Genomic DNA, 13,464 nt, shown 5'->3' on the forward strand with positions numbered 1-13,464 from the left:
TGTTAACAGAGTCCACAGCAATACAACTCAAAGCCATTGTAAATGACAAAAGTGGAAAAGTGATAAAGGAATTGGAAGAGAAAAAGTTTTTTTTCTTAGCCCTCCAAAGTTAATCTGCAATGCCTCAAATTTATCTTTCACAGGACAAATAATATGTATTTGAAATCCCAGAACTTGTTTCTCTTTATCTGTATAAATCCATCCTGTGTTTTACATACAAAATCTAATTATTCCATCTTCGTTTTACATTCTGTCATTGTTAGCACCCTGATGTAGAGCACTGTGCCACTCAGGGAATCTGCTGATTGCTGAATTCAGCAGTAAACTCCCACTTCTGGATAGTCTATAAAATGTAAGGCCAGACACTATCAAATTCTTAGAGGAAAACACAGGCAGAACACTCTATGACATAAATCACAGCAAGATCCTTTTTGACCACCTCCTAGAGAAATGGAAATAAAAACAAAAATAAACAAATGGGACCTAATGAAACTTCAAAGCTTTTGCACAGCAAAGGAAACCATAAACAAGACCAAAAGACAACCCTCAGAATGGGAGAAAATATTTGCAAATGAAGCAACTGACAAAGGATTAATCTCCAAAATTTACAAGCAGCTCATGTAACTCAATCACAAAAAAACAAATAACCCAATCCAAAAATGGGCAGAAGACTTAAACAGACATCTCTCCAAAGAAGATATACAGATTGCCAACAAACACATGAAAGAATGCTCAACATCACTAATCATTAGAGAAATGCAAATCAAAACTACAATGAGATATCACCTCACACCAGTCAGAATGGCCATCATCAAAAAATCTACAAACAATAAATGCTGGAGAGGGTGTGGAGCAAAGGGAACCCTCTTGCACTGTTGGTGGGAATGTAAATTGATACAGCCACTATGGAGAACAGTATGGAGGTTCCTTAAAAAACTAAAAATAGAACTACCATACAACCCAGCAATCCCACTACTGGGCATATACCCTGAGAAAACCATAACTCAAAAAGAGTCATGTACCAAAATGTTCATTGCAGCTCTATTTACAATAGCCAGGACATGGAAGCAACCTACATGTCCATCAACAGATGAATGGATAAAGAAGATGTGGCACATATATACGATGGAATATTACTCAGCCATAAAAAGAAACGAAATTCAGTTATTTGTAGTGAGGTGGATGGACCTAGAGTCTGTCATACAGAGTGAAGTAAGTCAGAAAAAGAAGAACAAATACCGTATGCTAACACATATATATGGAATTTGAAAAAAAAAAAGGTCATAAAGAACCTAGGGGCAAGACGGCAATAAAGACACAGACCTACTAGAGAATGGATTTGAGGATACGGGGGAGGGGGAAGGGTAAGCTGTGACAAAGTGAGAGAGTGGCATGGACATATGTACACTACCAAACGTAAAATAGATAGCTGGTGGGAAGCAGTCGCATAGCACAGGGAGATAAGCTCCGTGCTTTGTGACCACCTAGAGAGGAGGGATAGGAAGGGTGGGAGGGAGGGAGACACAAGAGGGAAGACATATGGGGACATACGTATGTGTATAACTGATTCACTTTGTTATAAAGCAGAAACTAACACACCATTGTAAAGCAATTATATTCCAATAAAGATGTTTAAAACAAACAAACAAAAAAAACCCCATTAAAAATAAATAAATAAAAGGTTCATTTAGTTCAGTTTAAGATGGTGGTTCACTATTTTTTATATTATAAAAAAAATACGAAATTTTTCCAAAAAATATGTCTCTTGAGAAATTACCTAGTGAAATTAATCTATGTAGGAATATAACATGGATAATTCGAACAAAAATCCCTAAAATTTTCCCCAAAGTATATTAAGGGTCTTGAATTATGTGAAAAATGTTCTTAACTTTCTTGAAACCAATCAAACCCATGAAGCATAATAAAATAAGTTCTGGAGTGTTTTTTTTTTTAGCACAATCATGACAAAGGTAGGTGATAAAGCCCCAAATGCATTTAATTTGCATAACATGATCAATTAAGTGTCCCCTGTTTCTAAAAGAAGATCATGTGTTCTATAAAAAGTAACTTAAAACAGATCTTAGAGCAGTACAGAAACTTAAAATTTGGCCCATGTATTTAATTATGTTTTAAACTGCAATTGTTACTTATTCTGTTGACAGGCAAATTCTCAAATTCTCACCTTTTTCCACATATATTAAATACCAACCATACAAAGGTGAGAGTCAGGAAGGAAAGTAGCATTCATGTTGCCTTGTTTTATTTGCTTCAGAGCTTTAGTCACTGCCTGAAATGACCTTGAGTTGTTCGTGGTTGATTTTCCCTTACTAGAATTAACTTCCATGAAAGCAGACTCTTCTCTGCCATGTGCTCTTTCAGGTCCTGAAGCACCAAAGGAGCGTGCTTGGCACATAGTAGGTGTTCACGGTTTTTTCAATAAATTCCAGGCACAAGACTAGACACACTGTGAATATTACATCATATATTCTCAGAGTGATCTTGAAATGCAAATATTATTATCCCTCTTTTACAGTAAGAAATCAAGCTTTAAACGAATTAAGTAACTTGTCAAAAATCAAGCGATTAAAGAGAGGGGATTTGAACTTAGGGCTGATGCACATTCTGTTTGTGGGCCATGTTATAAGGCATGTTTCCCAAAGTGGACCATACTGGAAACAAGATGATTACGGGTACTTTAAAAAGTGACATTAAGTAACATAGCATTAGATCATAAGAAAGTTATTCCTTTAAAAACTTCCTTCTGATTAACTTTATTACATCAAAGATAAAGTCTCATATTAGTGCCAGTGTGCATTTAATGCTTCTCTAATAATTGCTACTCTCTCTCTCCTTATTTCAGTTAAGGATAGGTAAGAAAATAAAGCCAAAGTTTTGTTTCCAGTGTATCGTTTTTATCTATATAATTATCATATAGATGATTATATTTATAAACTATATAAATATGATCTATTTATAAAGGAACTATGTGACAAGTGCAAAATGGAAACCAGAATCACTTGCCTTATTCTGGTTTTCCATTTGCAATAGTTATATAGTTCCATCATAACTAAATTTTAGGTACAAGTTTTGAATTTATTTAAAGAAAATATTAATTAGCTAACAGTACAGATGACATATTTGGGCAAAACTGTGGAGGTGCTACACAACGTCTAGTTTCGCAACCCTACTGTGAAGCCATTTATAGGCCCTGGAATAGAAACAAGCAATAGAAGGCACTGCTGTGATAGGGAAACTCAGACGTGGAAAGTAATTATCCCCAAACTACTGTAAAAGTGGCGTACTTGAGGTACAAAAGTTAAAGACTACTAACTGTCAGCCTGACTGGGGAAAAATGCCACTGTGATACAAATGCTGAGACTACAGTTAAGTTATAGTTCCTGGCTAATTGTGCCTAAAATATAGTGGGGGAGATATTCCATCATCAGAATACAAGTTAGGAAACAAAAAGTGCCCAAAGGAAAAAAAAAAAAATACATGTGATGTGAGGATTCATAGTTCTACAAAGTATTAATTACACCCGTTATCATTAAATTTGTTAACTGTGAGGCATCCTTTTCTATAATTGCAAGAAAAGCCTCGATGGGTTTGGCAAAGAAGACCTGCTCAACTGCCAGCCATTTAAAAACAATCAAATTCATAAACCCAGTAAAGCTTACACATCTTTAATATGGCACAAAGTTAGTGCTTCACTAAGGTCGGGTACTGCCTGAGAAACTGTCATCACTTAGTATACTTTAGGGTAAACTCTTAACAGTGAAGGGACTGGTTTTCCTCTTAAATTCTTTATGCTGACATCTGTTTATAGGGAGTACCAGAATAAATTCACATGGTCCAAAAGCTTGGGCTTTCTGTGAGGCCACTTCAGTAAACTGGAGTATAGTGCTTATCTTAAGTTATTTTGAATAAGTGAAATAAAGGCAAGAGAATGTGAGATATCTGGCACATAGTAAGCCCTCAGTTACCATTAGCAACTATTAGCCTGCGTCATAAAGCACAATTTTCTCTCCTCTGGGCTTTTCCAGAGACCTCCAGTAACATGATCCTTTTAACCTTTCTTGGACTGGTACCTACTCTAGTGCTTCAGGCCAGCTCGCCCTAGGCACGAACCTCACTCTGTGACTCAAGTCCATTTCCCTCTGCTAGTACCACCAAATAGAAAGGCTGCCTTAACACTCAAACAGGGACTTTCTGATTTCTCCAAACTGTGAGCTGTGACTTTTCATCATATCCGTTGTAGTCTGGAACATCCCTCTTTTTTGTCATTTTCTTCTTCAGCTAGATCTACTGGCTAAGGGTAACATTTAATACAATGCTTCCAATCTTTTTATAGCCACTAAGTGTAGCTCTCTGGAAACTTTTGCCTCTGACAAACACTATGTCAGACATTTTCCCAAACAGAATATAAAGAAAATGCTGAACTCAGCCTGTTCTATTTCTGCATACCTTTTCCTTTATAGCCAAGTGCTAGGATAAAGAGGAGGCAGAAGTTCAGTGAGATTAAAAAAAAGGTATCCCCTTAGACTCATTCACCTGTGTATAAAACAAAATGTTTTAATTCTTTGGAACTTCTATTTGGAAGAAGGATCATTCCCGAATTTTATGTTTTCACCCATGTATACTGATTGTGAAGTAAGCCCCTACTGCTCTGTTCTGTACCCTCCCAGGATGACCACAGCTGACTAATTCAACAGTCAATTGGATTCCTGAGAGCCAAATGGAGCTAAGACACCACAGAACTCTTACTTCTGACATCCCTGGAGTTACCCTGGGTTTTACTCTTCCTAAGGCTTGATTGTTCAAATCTCCTTGCTTTCTCAACATATCTGAATATCCTCATTGTAAATTTCCTTTCAACTTAAGCAAGCAGAAATGGATATCTGGTGCATATAACCTAAAGAATCCTAGTTTATGATTTAAATTTAAAAAGTTAAAGATATTAAGCTTGTCAGTATACAGGATGAGAAAGATAGTACATTTTTCTTTCACTATAAAACTTGTTGCTACTTGTTTCAACAGGCAGAGTTAACTAGCTATAAAAATACCAGTAAAGAGAAACACTCTGATTCAGTGAACTTCTCAAAGTAACAGGGTATACTTTTAAATGCACATAGCATTTCAGATTTCTTCATTTTACTCTCATCAAAATTATCTTCTTATTAAAATGACCTAAATCTTTTAAATTAAAATGATAGGAGTTTCTTGTGATATTCAAGCAGTTAGTAGTATATGTTAACCATAAAATTTAAAGTAGTGATATGATGTACTTCTGCAAATAGGTATCATTTCTTATAGCAACAGATTTTAAGCAATTTGACGTACTAAGAAGTCACAGTAACTATCTTGCTTCTTTTCATAACGTATATGCTATGAAATTTGGCCCCACTATACTTTCTCGGTTTCTTCTTTGACTACTACACATACCCTTCCAACATAGTTTCTTATCTCTGAATCTTTAATGTTGTTGATGCTATCTAAAATTCTATCTCCATGAAAGAAATTAAAGATGATACAAACAGATGGAGAGATATACCATGTTCTTGGATTGGAAGAATCAACATTGTGAAAATGACTATACTACCCAAAGCAATCTACAGATTCAATGCAATACCTATCAAACTAACACTGGCATTTTTCACAGAACTAGAACAAAAAATTTGACGGTTTGTATGGAAACACAAAAGACCCTGAATAGCCAAAGCAGTCTTGAGAAAGAAAAACGGACCTGGAGGAATCAGGCTCCCTGACTTCAGACTATACTACAAAGCTACAGTAATCAAGACAGCATGGTACTGGCACAAAAACAGAAATATAGATCAATGGAACAGGATAGAAAGCCCAGAGATAAACCCACCCACATGTGGTCACCCTATTTTTGATAAAGGAGGCAAGAATATACAATGGAGAAAAAACAGCCCCTTCAATAAGTGGTGCTGGGAAAACTGGACAGCTACATGTAAAAGAATGAAATTAGAACACTCCCTAACACCATACACAAAAATAAACTCCAAATGGATTAAAGACCTAAATGTAAGGCCAGATAGTATAAAACTCTTAGAAGAAAACATAGGCAGAACACTCTATGACATAAATCACAGCAAGATCCTTTCTGACCCACCTCCTAGAGAAATGGAAATAAAAACAAAAATAAACAAATGGAACCTAATGAAACTTAAAAGCTTTTGCACAACAAAGGAAACCATAAACAGACCAAAAGACAATCCTTAGAATGGGAGAAAATATTTGCAAATGAAGCAACTGACAAGGATTAATCTCCAAAATTTACAAGCAGCTCATGCAGCTCAATCTTAAAAAAACAAACAACCCAATCCAAAAATGGGCAGAAGACCTACACAGACATTTCTCCAAAGAAGATATACAGATTGATAACAAACACATGAAAGAATGAACATCACTAATCATTAGAGAAATGCAAATCAAAACTACAATGAGGTATCACCTCACACCAGTCAGAATGGCCATGATCAAAAAATCTACAAACAATAAATGCTGGAGAGGGTGTGTAGAAAAGGGAACCCTCTTGCACTGTTGGTGGGAATGTAAATTGACACAGCCACTATGGAGAACAGTATGGAGGTTCCTTAAAAAACTAAAAATAGAACTACCATATGACCCAGCAATCCCACTACTGGGCATATACCCTGAGAAAACCATAAGTCAAAAAGAGTCATGTACCAAAATGTTCATTGCCGCTCTATTTACAATAGCCAGGACGTGGAAGCAACTTAAGACAGATGAATGGATAAAGAAGATGTGGCACATATATACAACAGAATATTACTCAGCCATAAAAAGAAATGAAATTGAGTTATTTATAGTGAGGTGGATGGACCTAGAGACTGTCATACAGAGTGAAGTAAGTCAGAAAGAGAAAAACAAATACTGTATGCTAACACATATATATGGCTCTAAAAAAAAAAAAAAAAAGAAAGAAAGAAAATGGTCAGAAGAACCTAGGGTCAAGACATAAAGATGCAGACCTACTAGAGAATAGACCTGAGGATACGGGGAGGGGGAAGGGTAAGCTGGGACAAAGTGAGACAGTGGCACAGACATATATACACTACCAAACGTAAAATAGATAGTTAGTTGGAAGCAGCTGCATAGTAGAGGGAGATCAGCTCGGTGCTTTGTGACCACCTAGAGGGGTGAGATAGGGAGGGTGGGAGGGAGAGAGATGCAAGAGGGAAGAGATATGGGGACATATGTATATGTATAACTGATTCACTTTGTTATAAAGCAGAAACTGACAGACCATTTATACTCTAATAAGATGTTAAAAAAAAAAGAACAACAAGAAAAAACAAATAAAAATAAAAACCAAGCTCATAGATACAGAAAACAGATTGGTGCTTGGCAAAGAGTGGGGTGAGGGGGGGTGTGTGTGAGAAATGGGTGAAGTCTGTGAAAAGGTAAAAAAATAAAGAATGAAAGGAAGGAAGGAAGTAAATAAGAAAACATCTGGGAGCTTGATGTTGTTAAGCCTCTAAGTTAACCAAACTCTAGATTTTTTTCATGTGAGCTAATCAATGTCCCTACATTTAAGCCACTTTGGCTGGAGTTTTTGTTATGTGCAGCTGAAAGCACTGTAACTAACAACCTACCAATAAAAATGTCAATTGAAATAGAAATATATCAGTAAGTATTTGCCAAAGTTTTACTCTAGTTTGTGCACAATACAAAATGGTTTTGTCCCTCAAACTTAGTTTAATTCAATGTGTCTCAAAAAGAAACTTGAATTAGTATCGTGGCAGTGGGGAAGGGAAAGAAGTTGTTAAAATACATATTCCTTGGCTTTACCATAGACCTACTAAACCAAACCTTGGGTGTGGTGGGGAAAACAAAAATAGGTATTTTAAGTAAGCACTTAAGTGTTCCTAATGTATTCTAAAGACTAAATATCACTGACTTATTTAAGACTGGTCCTGTCAATCAGTGAATAATATAAGGCAGGATATATGATAAAGTGCTGAAGTGTGAAATGTGGAACACGAGCTCTCAGGTTCCACAGACATTCAGAAGTAGCTTGGCAAGTTGGAAGGCAAGATCAATTGAGGGTAAAATACAGCTGCGGCCACTGACGAGCTGAGTGTTTCAGTTAGTTCATCTTTAGACAGGTCTAACAGGGTTTACGTCTCCTGTGTGGTTGTATGTTCTGAGATAACATCTGAGAAGCATGTGGGAGGTGGCCATGAAACCAGTGCAAAAAAAAAAAATTGTGTCCAACTAAGCTGACATATAATTCTGACAGACTTCTTTTGTCAACAGTAATTGTACTCAGTGGCATGTCCGCTTAGACATAAGTTCCAAGTTTTTTAGTTAACTTTAGAACCCTGTGGGGTAGGGGGGAGGGAGGTCCAGGAGGGAGGGGATACAGGTATGCATAGAACTGATTCACTCACTGTACAGCAGAAACTCACACACCATTGTAAAGCAATTATACGCCAACAAAAATAAAACAAAACCCTGTAATAATATTACGTTGGATTAATTTATAAATAATCTTTGAATACTTGGGTAATTTCTCTATAAAACAGAGTACCTGAAATATTGGTCACCAGTATTTGCTTAATATGTACATATTTACATTTTTTATTATTTACATATTATTTCATATTTACATATGCAAATATGTAAATTTACTTTTTTTTTACTGACCATGTTTATTTTTGTCACTTTATGAAGGTGTAAAAATGGTGCCTGTAGTTACAGGTAGTTGTTTTATGTATGCTCATGAAATTTGTTGGTATGCTAACAAGACTGTATGAAACAGTTATTACTTATCTTTCAATTTTCTATGTGAAAATTAAATTGAATATTTTGGTTAAAAATGAGGGTTGAATCTATCCTGGAAACAATGATTAAAAGATTAAATGTGTAGACAAAGTAATGGGATGTATTTTTATTTATCAATGGGAAAAGAGAGTAGTTTTTTCTTAAAGCAAATATTCTGTATAGCTAGTTAACAAAGACAGTAAAAAAAAAACCTTCTAGAAGGTTTCAAGAAAATTAACTTTGTCTTAGTTTATAACTGCAAATAATGAATCTGAAGAGAAGCAATGAAAGCCATTAAAATGTCAGCAAAGTAGGCTCAGCTTTTATGAGTTTATAAAAAGAAAAACCTCATGAATTCCTTACTGCTAAAATATTACATTAACACAATACTAGAATGTCATTTTCTCTCTATTAAAATGACAAATTGGTGTACAAGTATTCAGTCTGCTCTTAAGAAGAGGTAGTTGTTTGTTACCGCCTGTATATTCTGCCCAGATAGATGAGATTCTTTTTCTTACTAGATTAGGCAGAATATAGATAGGTGTTGTTTTTATTCATTCAGCCACTCTATGTCTTTTGATTGGAGAATTTAGTCCATTTACAATTAAAATAATTATTGATATACCTATCATTGATATACCTATCATTGATATACCTAATGTATTAACTGCCATTTTGTTAATTTTTTTTTCTGGCTGTTTTGTTGTTCCTCTCTGTTTCTTTCTTCTCTCTTGCTTTCTTCCCTTGTTGCTTGATGACTTTCTGTATATTATGCTTAGATTCCTTTCTCATTACCTTTTGTGTATCTATTATAGGTTTCTGCCTTATGGTTACTATGAGGCTCACATATAACACTCTCTATATATAACAGTTTATTTTAAATTGATAGCAAATTTGAACACATTCTACAAGTCTGCATTTTTCCACTCCCCCCATTTCATATTTTTAAAATTTTGTATATCCCTAAGTAACTAATTACTGAAGTTATAGTTATTTTTACTACTTTTCTCTTTTAACCTTCATACTAGGTTCATAAGTGATTAATCCACTTCTTGTACTATATATTACCTTTACCAATGAGATTTTTACTTTCCTATGTTTTATAGTTACTAATTAGTGCCCTTTCTTTTCACCTTAAAGAAGACCCTTTAACACTTCTTGTACAGCCAGTTTAGTGTTGATGAACTTCCTTAGCTTTTGCTGGTCTAGAAAACTTTTGATTTCTTCTTCAAATCTGAATGATAATCTTGCTGGTAAAGTATTCTTGGTTGGAAGTTTTTTCCTTTAAGCATTTTGTATATATCATGCCACTTCCTTCTAATGTGCAAGGTTTCAGCCGAGAAGTCTACTGTTAGTCTTATGGGGGTTCCCTTATACATAACAAGTTGTTTTTCTCCTGCTGCTTTTAAGGCTTACTTTAGCTTTTGGCATTTTAATTATAATGTGTCTTGGTGTGGGTCTTTTTGGATTCCTCTTGTTTGGAACTCTCTGGGCTTCTTGCATCTGGATATCTGTTTCCTTACCCAGGTTAGGGAGGTTTTCAGCCATTAATTCTTCAAATAAGTTTTCTGCTCCTCTCCCTGCCTCCTGTCCTTCTAGGACCCCTATAATATGAATATTATTTTGCTTGATGTTGTCCCACAGGTCCCTTAAGCCATCTTTATTTATTTATTTATTGCTGTTCTGTTTGGGTAAGTTCCACTGCCCTGTCTCGCAGATCACTAATTTTTTTTCTTCTGCTTCATCTAAGTCCACTGTTGAACCCCTCTAATATTATTTTTTTAGTTCAGTTCTTGTATTCTTCAGTTCTGTGACTTCTATTTATCTTCCCATTTCATCAAGTTGTTTTTTTTTTTTTTTTCCCCCTGGAGATTTATCTTGCTCTTTTGTTTGGAACATATTCTTCTATTTCCTCATTTTGCTTGACTCTTCTTGTTTGTTTCTATGTGTTAGGTAAAACAGCTCTCTCTCCCAGTCTTGAAGAGGTGGCCCCATGTAGGCAATGAGCTTTATTGTTAAATCCTGCCCTAGTTCTTGGCTGTCTCTTCAAGTGTCTCTCTGTTTCAGAACTATGGGCTCAGAAATGCAATCCGCCCAGCCACCAGAGCCTGGTACTCAAGGGGCATCCTCTGTGTGGGCTGTGTGTGCCCACTGGCGTTGGGGGTCTGTAGGGGAGGCAGGATATTCACCCACCACGTCCAATGAAGTGACAGGAACACACACGGAGGGGTGGGGCACTCGCCCAGCACCTCCAGCAGGGTTATGGCAGCAACACAAGGGGATGGGGCACTCACCTTCTGCCTCTGGCAGGATGCTACGGCAGCATGATGGGGGTGTGGGTACCGGCAAGTTAAAGTGAGAGTACAAAAATGGCATCCACTAGCACTTCCGTCCCTGGAGAGGCTCCCAACAAGCTTTTGTCCCTCTAGCAGATGTTTTAAGCTTAGCAAATGAATATCCTTCACAGATGGCCTAGGCTCTTTTCAAATTGCTGTTTGTGGACTGAGTCCCAGGGTAAGTGAATCTGTGCATCAGCCCTTTAAGAGCAGAATCACCATTCCCTACAGCCCTATGTTTCCTCAGGATGTAGGCCCCGCTGGTTTTCAAAGCCAGATGTTTTTGAGGGTTTGGCAGTGAAAACATAAGGTGGTTTTCTTACGCTTTCTTTCTATTTTATTGGTGAAACAAGGTCAACAGATGAGAGAAAAGTGGATAGGATTCTGGATGTTTGAAGAGAGAGAAGATCTTTTAGGCAATGTTTTAGGGAATGTGAGGGAAGATTGACAAAGGAAATGTTACTGGACTGCTAAGCTTAACTGAGTGTTCCTTTGAGATTTGCTGTCATAAATTTAATGTTGCTGTCTTGTAGCTATAAACTGTGCATCGTGAATGCAGTTATGATTGTGTATTTTTTTTCAGCCTCACTGAGCTAGTCTGTTGTAGGTGTGCAATATGTAAAGTGGCAGGTTTAAAAAAGGTTAAATTTGTGCCAGGAAACTAGGACTTAGGGACAGAGGAGTAAGATTGTCAAGGCTAAGAGAGAGAGATGAAGCATAATACTGGATCATCATTAGGGCAGGTGAGTAGGAAATGAGCTATCTTTTGTGGTATTTGAACTTTATGTCAGAAACTTTACAAATCTGGGCGAAAGCTTTTTGACAGTAAGGATCAAAACCAAATGCTCAGGCCAGGAAACCTAGGACAGTCTTACCAGCAAGGAGCAGGAAGGTAGAATAGGCAGGACAAAAGGAGGTCAGTGATGAAAGAGAGAATAAAGCAGCAAAATTAATCAGCCTTGAAGAGGCAGTGAACTTTAGTCAGCCAAAAATCAGCTAGGTTTGGGTTGGGGACAATAGAGGAATGAAATAATTCATCATTATATTATGATATTATAAAGATATTATATATTCATCATAATATCTTTCAGTGGGGGTGCCCCAGGGCATCTCTGAGAAACTCAAGTGGTCCATCCTAGCCCTAAAAAAGGCTAAGCCATCAAAAACTCAATCCCAGTGAAGAATAAACTTGAACTCAGTTTTCTACTCCTGGCTCACAGGACAGCCTTAAGCTTTCATGGTAGATCAAGGACCTTGCCACGAGCTTAATGGGGGCTAAATTTCCAAAATATCTGGGGGTGGTAACAGTGTGCCCCCAAAGCTGGGACAAGGGTTCCCACAGCTGTTTATTTGACTGGGTTGTTGACAAGGCTATTCTCTTCTGTCATAAGTTATAAGTACCCAAAAAGCAATTATTTTTCCTATCATTTGCCCTTGAGGATTCATTATTATACTTTATCTTTTTCATATACACTGTTAACTGGCAGAGTGAATGATTTTGTAAAATATAATTTTCCTTTCCTTGGTAATGGGTAATTCTTTTCATGCTGTCCAAGCATAATAAGTATCATTTATTAAGTGTTTACATATGCCTGACTACACTAAATTCCTTACATAGTCTCATTTATTCATCTCAATATGCCTCTGAAGTAGGTATTATCATGATTCTGTATTTTTACATATGAGGTAACTGAAGCCCTGAAAGTGTAACTGACCTGCCCAAAGTCACATAACCCATAAGGGTAGAAGCCAGTACTTAAACCTAGAACTTTTTCCAAAATCCTTGCTCTGAAACTGATTCATATGCATAGACAAGAATATGCAGTAGAAAGCAAAAGGGGACTGATGTAATCCACGTGAGATGGGAGAATATTCTAGCTTCCACCTTCTCACTCACATGTTCATCCAAGTCCATCATACTTAAATTAAAAAATCCCCCATTACAGATTTGTGGGAGTCTTATGGGGATTCTTTTACCTACCAGCAAACTTTTCAGCAATGGTGGGGATTATTATTATTATTATTATTTTTTTTTTTTTTTGCGGTCCGTGGACCTCTCACCCTTGTGGCCTCTCCCGTTGCGGAGCACAGGCTCCAGACGTGCAGGCTCAGCGGCCATGGCTCACGGGCCCAGCCGCTCCGCCGCATGTGGGATCTTCCTGGCCTGGGGCATGAACCCGTGTCCCCTGCATCGGCAGGCGGCCTCTCAACCACTGCGCCACCAGGGAAGCCCGGTGGGGATTATTTTTAAAAAATAAAAAGGAGAAGAGTGAGAAGTGAAAACGATAGAGAATATTTTCCCTTCCATGTCCAG

The sequence above is a fragment of the Globicephala melas genome, chromosome 5 (assembly GCF_963455315.2).
Source record: "Globicephala melas chromosome 5, mGloMel1.2, whole genome shotgun sequence".
Lineage (NCBI taxonomy): Eukaryota > Metazoa > Chordata > Mammalia > Artiodactyla > Delphinidae > Globicephala > Globicephala melas.